The sequence below is a fragment of the Lithobates pipiens genome, unplaced genomic scaffold, assembly GCF_037356315.1.
Source record: "Lithobates pipiens isolate NorthernLeopardFrog02 unplaced genomic scaffold, aLitPip1_a1.2 Scaffold_22, whole genome shotgun sequence".
Lineage (NCBI taxonomy): Eukaryota > Metazoa > Chordata > Amphibia > Anura > Ranidae > Lithobates > Lithobates pipiens.
Window position 1 is genome coordinate 238,022,010 of NW_027507784.1, and position 21,765 is coordinate 238,043,774.

The 21,765-nt window shown below is 45.9% G+C and overlaps 1 long non-coding RNA gene across 1 annotated transcript; it reads left to right on the forward strand.

Annotated features, from left to right (window-relative positions):
* Positions 1-6,381: 6,381 nt before the first annotated feature.
* LOC143925494 (uncharacterized) lies at positions 6,382-7,470 on the forward strand. The gene is made up of 3 exons (XR_013262009.1): positions 6,382-6,608; positions 6,744-6,802; positions 7,057-7,470. It is a non-coding gene; the product is annotated as an uncharacterized LOC143925494 (long non-coding RNA).
* Positions 7,471-21,765: the final 14,295 nt, after the last annotated feature.

Consider the following 21,765-nt stretch of genomic DNA (forward strand, 5'->3'; position numbering starts at 1 on the left):
ACCGAGGGACACCGGGATTCTCACCGAGGACCAGGCAAGGACAGAGGGACCCGAGAATCCACCACTTAGGCCTTCGGAAGGCCGGAGCTCACAGCCAGAGCGTCCACTCAGCTCAACATCCGGCCAGCTGTTCAGAAATTCATATTTTTATATAAGCATAATCACATTGCATTGGTTCATCATTTATAGGACACTTCGCAGCAATATTCCCTAATGCATGGCAATGAAAACATCGTATATGCTCTACCACCAATCCTCTTAATGGTCCCAAAGACCTTCCTGGCTTTGGCCAGTCTCGAGGTCTAGGACCCACAGTCACATTATCTTTAACAACAGTCTTGTCAAATTTCCCCAAGCTCTTGAACCCCGGAAAAGTCTTAGACACACCGAAGTGGAGCGTAGATGGGTTCACCAAGTCCTCAGTAGCGCCATACCTCTCCACTAGGTACACCAGTTGGGCCGCAGTTTTGGGGTACCCCTGTCCGACCCACTTCCTCAGGGCAACAGGGAGCGCACGCAGGTACCGGACCATTAACACACTCTCCACGATCTGAGGGCTTGTCAAGGTCTCTGGCTGCAACCACTTTCTGGTGAGGTGCACCAGGTCAAACATTTGAGAACGGGGTAGCTTGCTGCTGGAGAAGGACCACTGATGCACCCGCTGGGCCCAGACTGCCATGGTGACACCCAAGCGTGCAAGTATCTCTGTCTTTAGAATCTCATAGTCCTAGGCCTTATCTGGTTCTAGATCAAAATAGGCATTTTGGGGTTCTCCTGTTAGAAATGGGGCCAACAGACCCACCCACTGCTCTTTCGGTCATCCCTTGCAGACAGCGACTCTCTAGAAAATTGCAATGTATGCCTCAACATCATCCGCCGGCGCCATCTTTTGCAGGTGGTAGGAGGCAAGTACCATCTTTGGTTCCGCTGACACAGGAGGTGTGGACCCCTTTTTCAGTTCCACTAGAGCCTCTGCGAACTGACGATTAATTTCCTGTTGGGCCGCTTGTTGTGCTGCAGCAGCCTCTGCGACTTGGAGGTTCATCTCCTGCTGGGCCACCCGTTGTGCTGCAGCAGCCTCTGCGACTTGGCGGTTGGTTTCCCACTGAGCTGCATTGGCCTGTAGCAGGGCCTTTATCATTTCCTCCATCTTCAGAAAAGTGCCCGCTGAATCCACCACGTGTGGGGGAATTAGCTTGTGGAGATCATTTTTTTCTGAATGTCAGTCAGCAAAACAGGCACTTTCTTAAAAATCTGGCAGATGCCAGGTTTATTTGCAGGAGGTTTGCAAAGTAAAAACAAACAAACAGTAAATCCTTGCCGTCCAGCGCTAATGAAACAAATTTTTTCCTCTCTATACACTGCAGGGCTGGTCCCTATCACCCACAAAACATACAGAAAAGCAAACCTTTTTTTAGTCCAACAGCCAGAGCTCTCACTCAGGTTCCTTCCCAAGTCTCCAAAACCAGCCACTGCTGTGCTCTCTTCCTGGATATTTAAAGTCCAGCTGACTGTGGACTCCAGTGGATTTGAACATCCGGACCGGAACCCAGCCTACCACAGAGGCTGGAAATACTGGACTAGATTTTGGTTTAGTCCCTTACAATGGCAAAAATGCGAGGTGAAATGTACCTATTATTGTGTATCTTACCTCGCATACCGTCACAATATGTCTTTGTTTAAATAAATTAGGCTGCTATGGCCTGTGTTTTACGCCAATCTTGGTGTGGTCTCAATTAATACAGTTAAGGTTAAGAGGTTGGGGTAAGTAAGTGGTTTAGTAGAGATACATCTGTTATACAATAGTCAAGAAAAGCCCAGAGCAAGAACAAATTAAATAATATAGGCGCTGGGCTGACATGACATGGGAAACAGTGTAGTGGTAACATGAGATAGAGAGGGTTTAGGATGGTGCCGAGGGGGAGGGAACGAGAGGAGATAAAAGGGTAGGCCCCTCCCCATGAGTCTCTACAGCATGAGGGAAAGTTTTCGCCCACCCTCCCATGGTTTTCATTGTTTGTATGTTTTGGTGTTTGTTTATTTTCTTATGACAGGATCGTAGGATTTCGAATGTCATGGCAGTGTTTGTGTTGGTCTTTGCAGGGGAAGGAAGATATTTCAGAAGGAAGAGTTCAGGACCTATCGTTGGTATGGGTCCTGATGGTGGTTTCCAGCTAAAGGAGGTTAGCTGGGAATTGGTAATGGGTGCACTGTGGACCGGTGGTTGTCTCTGAGCCAGCCTGTCGGCTTGAGGCCTATTAACACATTGGAGAGGTACTGCAGTGCAGTACTGTTTTCATAGATGGTTATGGAAGTTCCTGCAAAGACCAACGCTAGGTAGATTGATGGGATTATAGATAGTATATATGGGGCGCTAATTAGCAAAAAAAATTAATCATCAACGTGAGTAATACCCTCTCATTAACAATCAATAGTTTGCCACTTTTTAACAAATATCATATGTGCAACTATTTATAGTGCATTCACCATGTACATAAAATAAATTTTGAACAACAATTAACACATTCATGTGATAACACCTCAGTGACAGCAATTGCTGCAACAACTATAGTGTAAAAGTCCTTGCAATTTAAACTATTCCAAAGAAATTCCTCTATAGCGTGATGTGATTGTCACACACAAAACAATGACAAATTTTTTGTGTATAAAGATGTAGCCACAAACTTCCACATGATCCTTCACCACAGCCTCGATCATCCACACCAAATAAGTGATTGCGATATGATTCACCTTACGAGATTTTATTGGCCACTTTATTGAAAAAGTTAGTCAGTGATCACTTCTGCAGGCTTGTGCCTGCTCACATGTTTTTAACCTGTAGACAGTTTCAGCCTTCCTCCTCACAGACAAGTACGGTAAGCATATATAGAAAACAGATGGAGAGCCTCCATAGCGTATTTCAATTTTATTAAAAAATTTTAAATAATACACAGCCAAATGGCTGCTTACTTGAAAAAGTGCCTTTCTCCCAATACTGGGGCTGCTGGCGTTAATCTCGAGCGAGCTGCAATACCGAAGGTATCCACGTTATCCACTACAGATGGTGTGCGTTCCACACACTCGTGCTGTCACAAAAATAGGGGAACCCCTGGTGGTGGACTTTTAGAGGCACGTACAAGCATAGACTATAGTAAGAAAAGTTTGTTTATTTATTGAATTGATATAAAAACATATATAAATAAAAATGCAAATTATTTATACAAATCACGACAACTTGTATAATACAATAGGACAAGTCACCTATACAAGGTAAGATCGGCTACAGAGTTGTTCACCCTACACGTTTCAGAGCTAATATAGTCTCCTTCTTCAGGGGTGGAGAAACAGCATGAAATCTAATACTAGTGAAGAGTATAAATGACAAGGTATTAGAACAGGAACATAGTGGAACAAAAATGGTCATATCTTATTGTGTCGGTTAGTACTCACATACAGTAGCCACATAAGGTGTCGTGTAAATGTAAAGCGATATTTAGATAAAAACAGCAGACTAAATAGATGGAATATGTGTCTTCCCAGTATCCAAGGCTCTTGAAGGAAAGGGATGGTAATACATGTAATAGATAGTAATTTGTGGTCTTTTATTATTATCCTCCTCCTTGTTGCCTATAGACAACCGATCCTGCAGGGATCTCCCCTTGGACACCCCCTGTGAATAAAAAAATGGGGGGGGGGTTTAACCTCAGCGCCACCAAAGGAAACACTGGGGCGGGCAAAGAAATTCCGGGTCCTAAAGGAAGAAAAAGAAAGAAAGAGAGAAAAATATAGCCTTAAAACAATTATCCAACAATAAGCAAATAACAATTATGGCAGCGGATAAGGGAGGCAACATTGTCATTCTTCTTCAGGAACAACAGAGTACACGCCAAAGGTTCAGGATCACAGGCAGACAGGGATGGTCAGGGACATGCAAAAGGTCAAGGTCACAAGCAGACAGGAATCGTTGAGAACACGCCAAGGTAGGTAACAGAGTCAAACATAGAGCACACGGCAAGCAGGAACCAGGAAGCCAAACACACAATGAATACACAATGGTTGATCAGCACTGTTGGCTTGCAGTGCACAGGTTAATATAGGGTTCCCTGATAGGGCCTGGGGTGGAGCCATGCTTAGAGGAGAGGTTATAAAAACCACCAGGTGGAAGTGGCTGGCCTCTTAGTCAGAACACATGAGGGGAGGTAAGCAACCAGAGGAAGATCACTGCATAACCATGACACCAGTATTTTACACGCTACCTAAAATCCATAAGGATATTTCTAATCCCCCTAGTAGGCCCATTATTTCGGGAGTTGGGGGAATTAGTGATAACGCCAGTAAACTTGTTGATGAGTTTCTTAAACCACTGGTCACATCCTTGCCATCTTTTGTCAAGGATACCTTACATTTCCTCCAAATTATTGATTCGATCCAAATCCCCGACAATGCTCTCTTTGTTACAGTGGATGTAGAATCCCTTTACAGTTCTATTTATCATAATAAAGGTATAGCTGTAATTAAGCACTGCATACAAATGGACACCAGGATTAACCCTGCCTATGGAGAATTTATTGTATCAATACTGGAGTTTATTCTCCAGCATAATGTCTTTACTTTCAATGGCTCCCACTACCTCCAGGTGCAGGGGGTTGCGATGGGGATGTGCTGTGCCCCATCGTATGCCAACCTGTACTCGGACCACATATTATGTTGGTACCGGTACATCGATGACATTTTCATCATCTGGAACAGTGGTTATTGAGAATCAACAAAAATGACTTCAACCTAGGCTTTACCATGTCTTATGACTCACATTTCTCGATGTTGAAATTTATAGGGGAGAGATGGGTTCTGTTTTAAGCAAATTGTACAGGAAACCTACCGCAGGAAATTCCATCTTACATGACTCAAGTTTCCATCCTAAACCTCTATTGAACTCCATCCCCTATAGTCAGTACCTGAGAGTGAGGCGCAACTGCTCGGAGGAGCATGTCTTTTGGGAGGAGGCGAACAAGCTCCGCGACAGATTTCCGTTGCGGGGCTATTCCTATACCTCCCTTAAGCGTTCCTTCAAGCAGGCTTGCGCTCAAACTAGAGCAAACTTACTTAATTCAATGAAGCCTAAAAAAGATACTCAATATACCAGAATTATAACAAAATTCAATAATCAACATGAAAAAAATACTGGCACCTGCTTGCCTGCGACCCTATATTGGAGAAATTTGTAGCACCCAAACCCTCCTTTACATTTAAACGCGCAACCTCCATTCACGATACACTGGTCAGGAGTGAATTCCGAGGTGAAAATAGTAAGACACATTGCAAATATAGAGGTACCTTCATTTGCGGTAAATGCCATTATTGTAAATTTATGTTCACACAAAAAAATCCCCCTCTACCTAATGGAAACATTTTTTGCCCCAGGCACTTCGCCAATTGCCGTGCAGCCGGGGCAATTTACTTACTCCTTTGCGAATGCAATTGTTTCTATATTGGCAAAACTAAATTAGAATTTTGGAAAAGGGCCTACAGACATATTACAAGTATGCGAACATGCGACCCGGACTTACCTCTGGGCCGCTATACAAGTTTAGTTCACAACGGTATTTTCCCGAAGATAAAATTTCTTATTCTAGATCGCGTCCACCCAGATCCAAGGGGGGGGGGGGGACTGGAACAAGTCCCTCCTCCAATTGGAATCCTGGTGGATCCATAATTTGAAAGCTACCCAACCCCCAGGTCTCAACGAGAGTATATGGTACAAGCCATTTCTCGAAGGGTTTGTCTCGGGTGACAGGGAACAATAATACATTTATCTACATCTGTTTTTCCTTACATCATTACGTTATGCATTATTGATTTTTATTCATTGTATATGGCATTTTGATTTATATTGTTATTTGCTTCTTGCAATTTATATATTTGTATTGCCATCTGCTCCCTGTAATTTGTATAATTGCAATCTATGTTATTATATGTACTTTTGATTTGTATATACCACCTAATGTTTTGCCTCTGTTGATTTATCTTTCAGGCTTTAATGTGATTGTATATCCAACATTGGGTTAATTGTTTAAAAAAAAAAAAAAACATATTGTTATGCCCCCCCTCCTTGTTTGCTTCCACTTGGTCTTTAGCACCCTTTCCCACTCATCTCCATCCTCTCCCCTTGACTTAGTGCCTTCCGTAGGTTCGCCCGGCACACTAAGCCGCCAGGGTACATTCCTGTGGTGGCATACAAGGAGGCTCTGGCCGGCATTATCATCTCCGGCCATCCTCCATCTTGCTACCTCAGCGGACATGCGCTGTGTGCTGGGGAGGGTTGCGTGTGTCGGCGGGTGGAGTGGGTGGGGCCTCATTCCGGCGCCTCTGTCTATGACGGGCGCGCTGGGATGGGGCCGTGCACACACCACTCGGCGGGTGGGTTACAGCCTGGTCCGTCTCTTCTCCTCCCCCATCAGCTGGTGCAATTATCTTGGCGCCAGCTGATTGGAGGAGTTTCATCATTTAAACACTGGCCCGTATTTCCACCAGTATCCCACAGGTCTTACATGTGGGACGCCGAGTGGAGGGTCTGGTGGCTCTTTCTCAGCTCTTATCCTGCATTACAGGTAACTACTCTTGCTACACTGCTCACTTTATACACTCCTTCTTGCACAGGCACAAGTTTGTGCTGTATGTAAATGGGACTTCATTATGCTGCCTTTAGCTAATTATTTTTTTTTCCCATTGAACATTTTCTGCAGCCGTTACCATCTCCTTTTTTTGAGTACATTACTCAGCTCCACCTATATCATCTGTGCAGGTACATACCCATTATTACCCTTTGAAGTACTACTACTATTTTGTTTAGAAGGATTATAGTCATTCACCAATTCTCTACTTATTCCTGAGCTAACATATTTTTTAGAAGGCTGTTTTCCTTATCCCTCAATCTTGAGGATATTTTTCTCTCTTTCTTTCTTTTTCTTCCTTTAGGACCCGGAATTTCTTTGCCCGCCCCAGTGTTTCCTTTGGTGGCGCTGAGGTTAAAAAACCCCCCCATTTTTTTATTCACAGGGGGTGTCCAAGGAGAGATCCCTGCAGGATCGGTTGTCTATAGGCAACAAGGAGGAGGATAATAATAAAAGACCACAAATGACTATCTATTACATGTATTACCATCCCTTTCCTTCAAGAGCCTTGGATATAGGGAAGACACATAATCCATCTATTTGGTCTGCTGTTTTTAGCTAAATATCGCTTTACATTTACACGACACCTTATGTGGCTACTGTATGTGAGTACTAACCGACACAATAAGATATGACCATTTTTGTTCCACCATGTTCCTGTTCTAATACCTTGTCATTTATACTCTTCACTAGAATTAGATTTCATGCTGTTTCTCCACCCCTGAAGAAGGAGACTATATTAGCTCTGAAACGCGTAGGGTGAACAACTCTGTAGCCGATCTTACCTTGTATAAGTGACTTGTCCTATTGTATTATACAAGTTGTCGTGATTTGTATAAATCATTTGTATTTTAATTTATATATATGTTTTTATATCAATTCAATAAATAAACAAACTTTTCTTACTATAGTCTATGCTTGTACGTGCCTCTAAAAGTCCACCACCAGGGGTTCCTCTATTTTTGTAGTCTTTATATTGAATGTGGCACAACAAACTTCACACAGCATTGCCGTCCTACACCCTTTCTTCACACTCATTGTCAGAGAGTTGCCCACAGCGGACGTGTCACTGAGCGTACTGCGGGGCGCCGGTGTGCGCTGGTGCGCGCTAGCGCTCCTGGGCATGCGCCTGTGTGCGCGGGTGTGCGGGCACGCTCGTGTGGGTGCGTGCGTCAGTGCGCGTTGGTGCCAAGCGGCCTACTTAAGTGTTCCCCGCGGTGTGCTCGGTGCTGTCTGATCTGCAGCTTCCTGTGCCTTGATACCTGTGACTTTTGCTTGTATTCCTGACCTCTTGTTCACCCGGCTTGTCCCTTGGATTATCCTGTCTGCTGCCTGCCCTTGACCTCGGCCTGTCTCTGACCTCGCATCTGCCTGCTCTTTTGTACCGCGCTGCCCGCCTGTTGTCTACCCAGCTTGTGACCCCGACTTGAACTTGCTCATCCCTATATTGCACCGTCTGCCTGCTGTCATCTGTGCCTGTGGCTGGACCTGCCCACTATCTCCTGCTTGCATCTGCACCTGCATCCAGCTGTAAGAGACTGTCTACCTGTTGTACCCAGCCGTTGGATCACTTCTCCAGCTTCTAACCCGCTAGGCTCTCATACCCCTCTGCGCTCCCGTGCCTTCTGTCCATCCTACCAGGGGCTGTGAACCAGACCCGTAAGGGAGACCTTCCCCTGCTATCTCGGGCTCACCTGTCAGATACGTGAGTCTGACATTAATGCTGTTAGCCAGAATGACCCGATGTCCTAGGTGACCTTGCACTGCCTCCGACGTACATTTCATTAGAATAACGTCTTCAGGGGGCATCAGCGCCGAGTGTGTGGAACGCACACAATTTGTAGTGGATAGTGTGGCTACCTTTGATATTAACGCCAGCAGCCCCAGTGCTGGGAGAAAGGCACTTTTTCAAGTAAGGAGCCATTTGGCTATGTAATATTTTAAATTTTTTAATAAAATGTAATTATGCTATGGAGGCTCTCCATCTGTTTTCTATATACCGCACTTACCGTACTTGTCTGTGAGGAGGAAGGCTGAAACTGTCAACAGGTTAAAATCATGTGAGTAGGCACAACCCTGCAGAAGCGATCACTGACTAACTTTTTCAATAAAGTGGTCAATAGAATCTGGTAAGCTGAATCATATCACAATCACTTATTTGGTGTGGATAATCGAGGCTGTGGTGAAGGATCGTTTTGTGTGTGACAATCACATCAAGTTATAGAGGCATTTCTTTGGAATAGTTTAAATTGCAAGGACTTTTACACTATAGTTGTTGCAGCAATTGCTGTCACTGTGGTGTTATCACATGAATGTGTTAATTGTTGTTTAAAATTTATTTTATAGAGATAAAGGAAAAGGTCTGGTGTCCCCAGTGACACACTTCCATCCCTGTAACATATAACAAACAACAAAGGATTCACCCTGGGACTTTAAATGAAGTGGGTACTGTTTCCGCCAGTAAACATAACAGTAGTAAATATAGTATATGGTTTATTCAAATACAATTGTTTACACGGATAAATAACACCAACGGTTGCCAATAAAAAAAAAAAAATACATAAACAAGGAGTATTGGTACATAAATGTAGAAGTAGTACATAGTACACGGGCATCGTACTACCCGACTAGTTTCGTGAGATCCAGCTCGCTCTTCAGGGGTGGATGTGTGTAACAATGTACCTAGGATGAACAAAAATATATATGTTATTTATCCGTGTAAACAATTGTATTTGAATAAACCATATACTATATTTACTACTGTTATGTTTACTGGCGGAAACAGTACCCACTTCATTTAAAGTCCCAGGGCGAATCCTTTGTTGTTTGTTATAAAATGTATTTTATGTACATAATATGATGAATGCACTATGAATAGTTGCACATATGATATTTGTTAAAAAGTGGCAAACTATTAATTGTTAATGAGAGGGTATTACTCACGTTGATGATTATTTTTTTTCGCTAATTAGCGCCCCCCCCCCCCCCCTATATGTTATAATCTGAACTGAGAAGCGTATTACCGTATTCTCTTTTTCAGGGGAGCAGCATTAGAGTATTAATTCATTTTTTTACATTTTATAAATTATATATATTGATGCAGGTTTTTTTTTCTATTTTTCACATAGATTGATGGGATTATTAACAGATGTTTTGATGTTGATGTTAATTTGAATATATATATTTGTTTAAATAAATTAGGCTGCTACGGTCTGTTTACTCCAATCTTGGTGTGGTCTCAATTAATATAGTTAAAGTTAAGAGGTTGGGGTAAGTAAGTGGTTTAGTAGAGATACATCTGTTATACAATAGTCATGAAGAAATGGCCTATTCTGAACAATCCCTTTTTTAACCACCACTAAAGGCTAGAATGTTCATCTCTGGCTTAAAGTTCTGGTTGAAAAAAAGGTGGACTAGGGGTTTTATAGTAGAGACCAGGGCGTTCTGTTTGTGGAATACATCACAAAATGACAGAGAATGTGAAAGAGTAGGAGATAAGATGGGGGTCTTTGTTTTGGGGGACACCACATCAGGAAGTCTATTGTGTGGAGAGGAACTGCTTGTCTCTCTATGGTTATCCAGTCCGGTTTGGGGCCCTTTGAATACACAGTGAACAATTGGGTCAATTGTACCACCTGGTAATACCACCTGGTGCTCTATTTTGGGGGGGGGGGGGCGCAAACCCCCAACCAACCCCATACCCCTCCGTCACACGCCCATAATAGGGCCTTCAGATAGATAAATAGACACATAGATAGATGAATAGACACATACTGTAGATAGATAGATGAACACAAGAAATGTGGCGCTAAAATCTGTGCACAATAGAGTGAAGGTATACACCATACCAAAAGACCCAAACGTATATAAATCAATATATATATAAACTAAACAAATAAATAACATAAAATGGAAAAAGGAAAAAACTGCGCTATGATAAAGAGTAATATACTAATCGTCCACAATGAAACTTTGATCAGCTGCGGCTTGACTGTATTACATAATTACAGAAAAAAACACATAAAAAATAGAATAAGCTGCACTAAATCATACACCCACATAAAATTCAATGAAGTAAAAAACATTAAACAAAATTTCAATATTAATGTGCAAAAATAGGCCTATTACCCCCAATCCTAAAGAATAAGGGTTATAGGATAATTGATCACAGTGAACAACGAAAGAAGGAAACAAAAAGTAAAATAGTAAACACCCAATGTGTAATTGTATAAACATTTGAATTCCAACAGAGTCCAATATAGATGAAAATCATCAAATCTTCTACTGTGTAGCTAGTGCTTGATCCACCACCATACAGCCAAAATTACTTCTTACCAGAATTTCATGACCCCCCCACTACAGAGGGTCACCAACAGCATGTAACAATAGATATCTCCCACTTCAGAAGTGTCTCAGCTGGTCTCCTCCCTCCACCGATATCATGACCAGGTTGTCAAACAAGTATCCTTAGTTGTCTCCCATATATTAGGTCATATGTGCCAATTCCATGCAAAAGAAATGAAGCTCCAATAGTGTAAAACCTTTTAATATAATTCAAGTATAAAAACAAAAATGCACTTACAAAGCACAAAGGAAAGATCAGCCTTAAGTCCGATGCACCGGCCGGACGCAAACGGACAAACTCGTCGTTCCTGGATACAAATCCTTCGCAAGTCAGCGCATTGCTCATCCCTACGCGTTTCGCAAAAAATTGCGTCATCCAGGGGCACGAGCGGCATGCTGTGTCACCTCTATTTATACCGCCACATACACACCAAGCCTCGCTCTGGGCCCTCTGCATTTCCCGCTCAAACCAAGCCTCATTTTCGATATCCAACCGGCTGATCAAATTCCCAAAGTAGCCACCCCTCCCATAGTACTCAATTTGGCCAATCACTGTATTAGATCCCCCATACCATCCCCTTTAACCAAGCCTCATTCGTGTCAATAGGTGGGATACCCAATCACACGGCTTGATGGCCATCCTAGGGGTTTCACCTTCCCATATACAACATCCAATCAGAAGCTAGATTCTTCCCCCACCCCTTACCAGTGTGATGATGACTTCTGCTTAACCAAGCCTCATTTTGACTTGTAAACAAAGCCAACATGACATCCGTTCAAATGATCCTGATATATGCCCATCTTACCGTGCCTCGTCCTACATGGACAAGCAAACATGATAAATACTGGTGACCAAGCCTCATACTAATGACCAAGCCTCATATATGTTAATAATTGCTCCCGATTAGCTGCATTGTATTACACTTCTGTTATTATACCAGCGTACAGCGCAAAGTCTAAACCGGACTTCTGGTAGACTCAATCGACCTAAACCAAGCCTCAATCCGCGCACTGACACACTGCACGAGAGCGAGGCCCGGTCCGCGGAGCGCTTCCGGTGCACGTCGCCATGCCACACCCCCCTCTCCGTGGACACACTTAACGCAATTTCCGGCATTATGGCGTCACCAAGCGGGAACGAGGCTTGGTCCACAGGGCACTTCCGACATCCCTCATCGAGCCAAGCCTCACCTCCACATAGCCACACACAACAAACCCGCCAGGACACTTCCGGCAGATTGCAACAAAACCGGTCACACCTCCATGCAAGCAGACACCTCATGCTTACATACAGTGATACAGTGATGGATCCGGTCCCAAAGAGAACGGACAACATCACCTCTTGGTCAATAATACCAAATACCTCACTACAATTACCCACCCATATTGGCCACACAGATAAACTGCGCAGAATACTAGTATCAATGTATATATCCTAAACTGTCATCATAAAGAGATTAAGGGGGGATCTCAACCATTGGCTCCTAGAGATTACTATAATTAATAAAAATTACTAAAAATTCAATTAATAAGAATTAAATAAGATAATAAAAGTAACAAACGCATAAGTAATGTTACAACAAACACATAGATAGTGTTAAAACAATATAACAACCCCTTCGGGAAGGAAAGCTAAAACCCTCTCTCTCGTGGGTTACATTACATAACCTTAATTATCACTAAATCCATATAGAACATGGCTCCCCAATGAATTAGGGACCTCATTCTATTTCATCCCCGCCTGGAGGACTAGGGGTACCCATCTATTGCAACTGACCTGGGCCACCAACCTCAAAATATGTGTAAATAGGTAATACGGGGGCATACTATTAAACTTTCTTACTCATAATGAATCCCCACGATTCAAATGACCCATCATATATCCCCTGATGCCTGCGGCCCAGAGCATAAGCTAAGGGGGGGGGGGGCTCACAATCTACCATAACCAGCATAAGTAATAGTTAGAAAATAGTTAACAAATGGTTGCTAGTATCTAATGTCCCAAAGAGGACATACTCATAAACGACTATAAATATGAAAATTCAGATACCATCTGATGTGACACGCACTATAACCACATATTCAGGCATTGTTGATAGACGCGTACCATATACCCACATATTCAGGCATTTTTGATAAACGCGTTCACATCCGTATCAACATTGAGGCCAAAAGGCGTATACGTTTTCAATCTATGTATCCAAGCCATTTCCTGTCTCGAAATTTTCCTCACCAGAGACCCACCCCTCCAATGGGGTCGATATTTATCAATCCCCATATATAGAGTGTCGGAGGGGTCTCTGTTATGCACCTGATCAAAATGGCGAGAAACTGGATGTTTGTCAAAGCCTCTCCTAATGTTCCCTATATGTTCGTTAAGTCTTGTTTTCAGTGCCCTTTTGGTCCTCCCAACATATCCAAGATCCAGTTTAGTAAAAACATGAGAACCTCGCAGTCTTACAAAGAGTTCTGAAATTAAAGGAAGAGGGTATTGGTTCTTCACGGTGATGGCGTTAAGACCCCTGTAGTCGAAGCATGGACAGAGTGAACCATCTTTTTTCACTACAAAGAAGAACCCAGCTCCGGCAGGTGAGATCAATTTCCAGATGAAACCCTTTTGCAGGTTTTCCCACATGTATTCAGACATGGCTTGTGTCTCGGGGACTAATAGAGGGTAGATTCGGCCTCGGGGAGGAGAGGTCCCAGGTAAAAGATCAATTGAGCAGTCAAAGTCTCTGTGTGGAGGAAGGCGATCAGCTGACTTTTTGCAGAAAACATCTCAGAAGGACTGATATTGGGCAGTAGGGATGAGCCGAACACCCCCCGGTTCGGTTCGCACCAGAACTTTCAAACGGACCCCAAATTCGTACGAACTTTAGAACCCCATTGAAGTCTATGGGACTCGAACGTTCGAAATTTAAAAGTGCTAATTTTAACGGCTAATATGCAAGATACTGTCCTAAAAAGGGTTTGGGGACCTGGCTCCTGCCCCAGGGGACATGGGTCAATGCCTAAAATGTTTTTAAAAATGGCCGTTTTGGTGGGAGCACTGATTTTAATGACGATTAAAGTGAAATATTCCTTTAAATATGGTGCCTGGGGGGTGTCTGTAGTATGCCTGTGAAGTGCCACGTGTTTCCCGTGTTTAAAACAGTCCCTGCACAAAATTACATTTAACGTAAATAACATCATTTAAAACTGCTTGCGGTTTTAATGTTATATCTGGTTCCTGCAATATGCTTGAAAATCATTGAGAAAAATTGCATGGGTAGCCCTACCTGCCTATTACCAGCCCCTTTGGGTCTTGTACGCATATTAAGGGGAACCCAGTACCCATATTAAAAAAAGGAAATGCGTGTGGCCCCCAGGCCCTATATACTGAGAACAGCAGTATACAGGCGGTGCAAACAAGACATGGACTGTGTAGGTTTGTTGTGTTAAGTTGAATCTGTTTGTAATTTTCAACTGGTACATTTTTAAAGTGTAGCTCCAGTCAAAAAAACGATTTTTAAGCTTTTTGGAAAACATAGGGAAGGGTTATCACCCCTGTATAAATTGTTTTGTCGTCCATCTTTTTTCATCTCACTTGCTGTTGTCTCCTTCCGTTTTCAAGTAGGAGATGTTTGTAAGTTGGATGTTTGAAAGTAGGGGCCTGCCCTATATGCTCTGCAGAAATGGCGGAACAAGGTGTTGGTTTTGCCACAACATTGTAAGCCCTCAAAGTGACTCTTGGTGGGCGCTGGAGCACCCTGCTGTGAACGATTATATCAAGAATTGTAATTACATGCCATTGTTGAACAGTGGTAGAAAAATTGACCTTTGGTGGTTGTGGTGCTGGTGCCACAACACTATAAGTCCTCACAGTTACTCTGGGTGGGCACAGGAACGGGCCCTCCTGTGAAATATTATATCAAGAATTGTAATTACATGTCCCTGTTAAACAGGGGCAGAAAAATTGGGCCTTAGGCACTGGTGCTGGTGCCACCATACTGCAACCTCTCCCATATACTCTATTTTTATTGCAGGAATTAGCCCTGCTGCAAAGCATTGCATCAAAAATTGTAATTAAACGCCCCTGTTAAACAGGGGCAGAAAAATTGGGCTGATGGCATCACCCAGAACCAGAAATGTTCTTCCAACATATCAGCGGAGGAGGGAGAGGATAGACAATCAACATAACAGGACAGTCACTCAGCATCAGCATAGGCAGTCTTGAAGGGATGTGATATTTAAAAAAAAATTATTCGGTTACATCAGCTGCAGGTGCTTGGTAGCTGTGGGTGATCCAAGAATGATTCATCTTGATGAAGGTCAGTCGATCAACTGATTCGGTGGACAGGCGCACCCTGTGATCGGTAACAAAGCCACCAGCAGCACTGAAGGTGCGTTCCGAAAGAACGCTGGATGCAGGACAGGCCAGTAGCTCAATTGCATACTGTGCAAGCTCTGGCCAGTGATCCATCCTCAAGACCCAGTAAGCCAGAGGATTTTCGGTGGGAAAGTCTGACCTTGCCCCTAGGTATTCCTGCACCATGTAAATCAGACGCTGGCGATGGTTGCTGGAACCGATCATACCTTGGGGCTGCGGACTAAAATATTGTCTGAAAGCATCAGTCAGACGACCACCTTCTCCACCGCTCCTTCTGACCGATGCCTCAGCAACACGTTGTCCAGGACCAGGAGTTTGTAACCTCCCAGTCTCTGGGAACGCGTTGCACAGACCTTTCTGCAAGGCCTCCCGGAGATGTCTCATCCTCTGCTCCCTCTGCGATGGCAAGATAAGGTCGGCAACCTTACCCTTTTCCCGTGGATCAAGGAGAGTGGCCAGCCAGTAATGGTCCCTCTCCTTGATCCGAAGAATACGAGGATCCTTCCGCAGGCTTTGCAGGATCAGGGAGGCCATGCAGCGTAGGTTAGCTGAGGCATTCGGTCCGGAGTCCTCTGGGTCACTAAGGACAACATGATCCGCAGCTACCTCCTCCCAGCCACGTACAAGTCCACGGGTTTCTTGGGACTGTAAATCATCCCTACAAGACTGCTGCTGCTGATGTTGAGTGCCAGCCTCCACCTCCATGCTGACACAATCCTCCTCCTCCTCCTCTTCCTGTGTGATGGGTGGCACAGCAGGAACACTGTCTGGATAAAGGGGGCCTTGAGAGGCAAGGAAGTCCTCCTCTTCCTGCCTCTGTTCTACCTCAAGTGCCCTGTCCATTATTCCACGCAGCGTATGCTCCAAGAGGTGGACAAGAGGTACAGTGTCACTGATGCATGCACTGTCACTGCTCACCATCCTTGTGGCCTCCTAAAACGGTGACAGGACAGTGCATGCATCCCTGATCATGCCCCACTGGCGTGGTGAGAAAAAACCGAGCTCCCCTTACCCTGTCCTGGTCCCGTAGTTGCACAGGTACTCATTGATGGCCCTCTGCTGCGTGTGCAGCCGCTGCAGCATGGCCAATGTTGAGTTCCACCTGGTGGGCATGTCACATATAAGGCGGTTCTTGGGCAGGTTCAACTCCTTTTGGAGCTCAGCCAGCCGAGCACAGGCATTAAATGATCGGCGGAAATGCACACAGACTTTCCTGGCCTGCTTCAGGACATCCTGTAAGCCCGGGTACCTGCCCAAGAACCGCTGCACCACCAGGTTAAGGACGTGAGCTACACAGGGCACATGGGTCAGTTGTCCCTGTCGGAGGGCGGAGAGGAGGTTGGTGCCATTGTCGCAAACCACCATTCCTGGCTTAAGCTGGCATGGCGTCAACCACCTCTCGGCCTGCCCCTGCAGAGCTGACAAAACATCCGCCCCAGTGTGGCTCCTGTCCTCCAAACAAACCAGCGCAAGCACGGCATGGCATCGTTTTGCCTGCATACTTGCGTAGCCCCTGGAACGCCTACGGAGCACCGCTGGTTCTGAGGACAGAGCACTGGAAGAGGCCATGGAGGAAGAAGAAGAGGAGGGGGTGGAGGAGAGAGGTGTGTCACAACCAATAGTAGCATTTTGGAGGCGTGGTGGCAGAACAACCTCCAACACTACTGCACCTTGTCCTGCATCCTTCCCAGCTGCCAGAAGAGTGACCCAATGGGCCGTGAAAGACAGGTAACGTCCCTGTCCATGCCCGCTGGACCATGAGTAAGCGGTAATATGCACCTTACCGCTGACCGCCCTGTCTAGCGAGGCAAGGACATTGCCTTCCACATGCCGGTAGAGAGCCGGAATCGCCTTCCGTGAGAAAAAGTGGCGTTTGGGGACCTGCCACTGAGGAACCGCACATTGTAAAAACTCACGGAAGGGGGCCGAGTCTACCAACTCAAAAGGCAGCAGTTGAAGTGCTAGCAATTTAGCCAAGCTAGCATTCAACCGCTGGGCATGTGGATGGCTGGGAGTGAACTTCTTTCGCCGGTCCAGCAGCTGGGGCAGGGACATTTGCCTGCTATAATCGGACGTGGGTGTACTGCTAGCAGAGTGCCCGGAAGCACTTGGCTGTGACACACCTAATTCTACACCTTCATTCCTCTCAGGGCAGGTTTCAGAGAGGACTAAAGGTCTAGTGGGGTTGGAGATGCCAGCTGATGAGGAGCAAGGAGAGGTCCGCTTTGTTCTTTGGTGTGGGTCTTTGAGGTACGCTTGCCAACGAGCTGCATGGCAGGTCAACATATGTCTGGTCAAGCATGTGGTGCCCAAGCGGCTGATGTTTTGGCCATGCGAGATACGCTTGAGACATATGTTGCAAATAGCAGCGGTGCGATCTGATGCACTCGTCTCAAAAAAGGCCCACACCAAAGAACTTTTAGAATAACGCGCAGAGGCAGCGCCCTGCACAGGCGGAGCTCTGCGGTGTGATTCAGTCGGTGTGCTGCCCCTAAGCTGGCCCCCGGAGGGCATCCTGCCTCGTTGGACATGTGCCTCCTCCTCCTCCTCTCTCCTACCAGGCACCCATGTGGAGTCAGTGCCCTCATCATCCCCTCCCTCTTCATCGCTGTAGCAAACCTGGCAATATGCTGCAGCTTGTGGAACATGACTGCCAGATTGCTGTCCTTCTTGAGCATCCCCTCTCTCTGCATTCACGCTACTGCCTTCCTCTAGCTGACTGTCATCATCAGAGCCTACAAAACACTGGGCATCCTCCTGGAGCATGTACCCAACACTGTGCTCAAAGAGTTCAGGAGACTCCTTAGGAGGACGTGGTGGGTCTAGGGAAGGAGTCACTGATGATGACATTGAGAGGAGGGAAGACGATGCGTTGGCAGCTGCTTTGCTAGTACCCTGAGACTGGGTGAGAGAGGATGAGGAGGATGAAGAGGGCTTGGTCATCCACTCTACCAAGTCATTGGCATGTTGCGGTTCAGCACGTCCAGCTGCCGAAAAGGACAAGCGTGTCCCATGGCCACGTGCTGATGACAATGCACCGCGTCCACGACCAGCACTGTTGTCTCTAGACACAGAGCCTGCTTTCCCTCTTTTATCGGCTCGCGCCTGTCTGCCTCTCCTTGCTGGCCTTCCAGACATGGTAATGGCCTGAAGGGAGTTGGGTAAAACAGCAGTTGGGTAGTGTATATTGTGCTGGAGGCACACAACACCCACTAACTCCTGCAGATGCCTTTATTATAGAACACCAGAGATAAAGGGGTATACTGTACTGGAGGCACACAACACCCACTAAGCCCTGCAGATGGCTCTATTAGAGAACAGCGATAAAGGGTAGATACAGGTGTATATTGTGCTGGAGGCACAAAACGCCCACTAACTCCTGCAGATGCCTTTATTATAGAACACCAGAGATAAAGGGGTATATACAGATGTATACTGTGCTGTGCTGGAGGCACACACAACTTCCAATAACTCCTGCAGATGGCAGATGGCTCAAATAGAGAAGGTAGGTGGATATAGCGGTATGCACTGGGTACAGAGCACGCAGGCAGCACGCACAAGCTCCTAACACTACTGACTGCAAGCTCTATTATAAAAGATAGATCACTAGCTATATAGGTGAGGTGAATATAGCGATGTATACTGCGGTCAGGGCACGCAGACAACAACCACTACAGAAGAGCAAGATTGAAAATCGTCCGATAACGATCGGTGTATACTGTGTTGAAGGTACACAGAACACCCACTAACTGCTTCAGACGCCAACACACTACACAAGGCCGCCGCGCTGGCGGCCTTATATAGTGTGGGGCGTGTACTACACAGCCTGAGCTATGATTGGCCACAGGCATCCTGCCTGTGGCCAATCATGGCTCTCCTCGCTGCTGGCACTGTGATTGGCCAAGCATGCGGGGTCACAGTGCATGCTTGGCCAATCATGAGCCAGCAATGCACTGCGATGACGCAGTGCATTGTGGGCCTTGAGCGCCACACGAATATGGCGCGAATGGCCCATAATGTTCAGAATTCGCCGAACGGGCGAACAGCCGATGTTCGAGTCGAACGTATGTTCGACTCGAACACGAAGCTCATCCCTATTGGGCAGGCAACATGGGAGTTGTGGAGGTCTCAGCAAGAGGAATGGAAGGAGGAGGTAGCACCTTGGAAATACATTGTTGCTGACATGGAGGACCCCAAGCCAATACTTGTCCAGAATTCCAGTCAAGATGCGGGGAGTGTTTCTGCAACCATGGAAGGCCCAGGATGATGGGACTGGAGGATTTAGGCAAAATTAGGAAAGAGATCTCCTCACCATGCAAAGCCCAAATGCGTAAATCTGTAGGAGAGGTTTTAAACGGATGGGACTCATAGGCAAGAAGGACCCATCTACTGTGGTCACGGAGAGGGGTATAGCCAAGGCAACAAAGGCGATGCCCAACTCGGAATCTAAAGGTTGTTCAATTAAATTCCCGGCAGCACCAAAGTCCACATATGCAGAGAGTTGATAGGCATTCTGAGCCCAGTGGATAGCCATGAAGTAGACCCTGGAGTTTCCCGGACGGACTGGACAGGAGATCAAAAGATGTCCTTTATCGCCATAGTAAAGGCACAAGCCCAATCCCATACATCAGGCACATTCCTCTGGAGTGAGGCTGGTTCGCCCAAGCTGCATAGGTTCTTCCAACGCGTGAGAGGTTGAAGACGGAGAGGATTGCACTGGTCTTTGGACTACCTGTGCTGGACGGCCAGCAGGGGATGATTTGATCTGGATTTATCCAGGGCCCGCTCCTGGAAGCGAATGTCTATTTGAATGCTAAATGAGATTAAGCATCCAATGTGGTAGGAATGGTGTGTCCAGCGAGTTCATCCTTGACATGGTCAGATAGGTCTTTCCAGAAGGTAGTAGTAAGAGCCTCACTATTCCATTTGAGTTCAGCGGCCAGCATACGGAATTGAACTGCGTATTGGCCGACTGTCATTTCTTGCTGACGAAGATGAAGGAGGGCCCCAGCAGCCGAAGACATCTCTGCCGGGCTCATCAAAAGTTTTTTCCGAAATGCATCCAAAAAAGGCTGGAGGTCGGAGGTGATAGGATCGTGTGATTCCCAGAGTGGAGAGACCCAAGCTAGAGCATCATTGGAGAGGAGAGAGATGATATATGCGACTTTGGTGCGATCAGTTGGAAAATGATGGCTGGAAAGTTCGAAGTGGATGGAACACTGATTAATGAAGCCCCGACAAGCCTTAGGATCACCGGAAAAACTAGGTGGCGCCGGCAGATGCAGGCATGGATTGGCAGGTGCAGCAGGTATGATGGGAGTAACTGAAGCAGGAACGGAAGGAGCTGAAGTTGCAGCCAGTTGCAGGCGATTAAGACGGGAGGCAAGATCCTGAAGAACCAGCATTATTTGCCCTTGATTAGCTTGCTGGGAGTTAAGTCTCTGAACTAGATGTTGCATTTGATCCTCAGTCAGTGGCCGATTCTCAGAGGCGCTCATGGCTTGAGCAAACTGTCACAGTACTACTTACAGTGAGCCCACAGGTGAGCAGGTGACACGGGATCCCCCAGGGCATGGGGGGGATCCCCCAGGGCATGTTCCGCCAGTGACCCCCTCACGAGGGTTTGGGCTTAGCTGCATGCTGACCCCAGGTCACGACCCCCGGGTTCACCCTGCTCGCTAGGGAAGTGCCTGAAGACACTGCCAGACAAGGATGGATGTATGAAGCAAAGGAGAGCCAGATAGTGAGCCAAGGTCAGGGCGGGCTGCAGACAACATAATCAGAACAAGCTGGGTCGGAACACAAGAGATCAGTTCACGAGAGGTCAGGTAAAACAGGTTACACAACGGGAGCTCAGAAACAAATGTTGCTCAAGCAATAGTAGCTGGTTTGAAAGGGATTTAAATAGAGAAAAACATGATGGGCTGGACAGGAAGTAGCAGGAAGGAAACATATATTAGGCAACATGTGATGTGCGGCGACACCCATAGCTTCAGAGTGCACAGAGCTGAACACCAGCAAGTGGAACAAGAGATGCCAGCCCACCTACAACAGTAAAGGTGAGACACAGATCAGCTCTGCAGCTGATCTGTGACATGCACGGTATCCACAAAACCAGGTGTCTCAAGCAACAAGACAGAAAAAGCCAAAATGGCAGAAAAGCACATGGACCCAATCCACTGTATCAGTGGGCTGATAACAAACAGAACAAACAAGAAGCATAAGCCATACAATAAAATTGTGGTATCAACTCCAAGCCCAATTGAGGGCAATTTATATCCCCATACTGGGGATATACAAATACTCCACCTCGGGGGAGTGGTCATCCCTGGAGGTCACCCTTGGGGGGCTAGCTTTAACCGCTAAAACTTGACCTGGTTT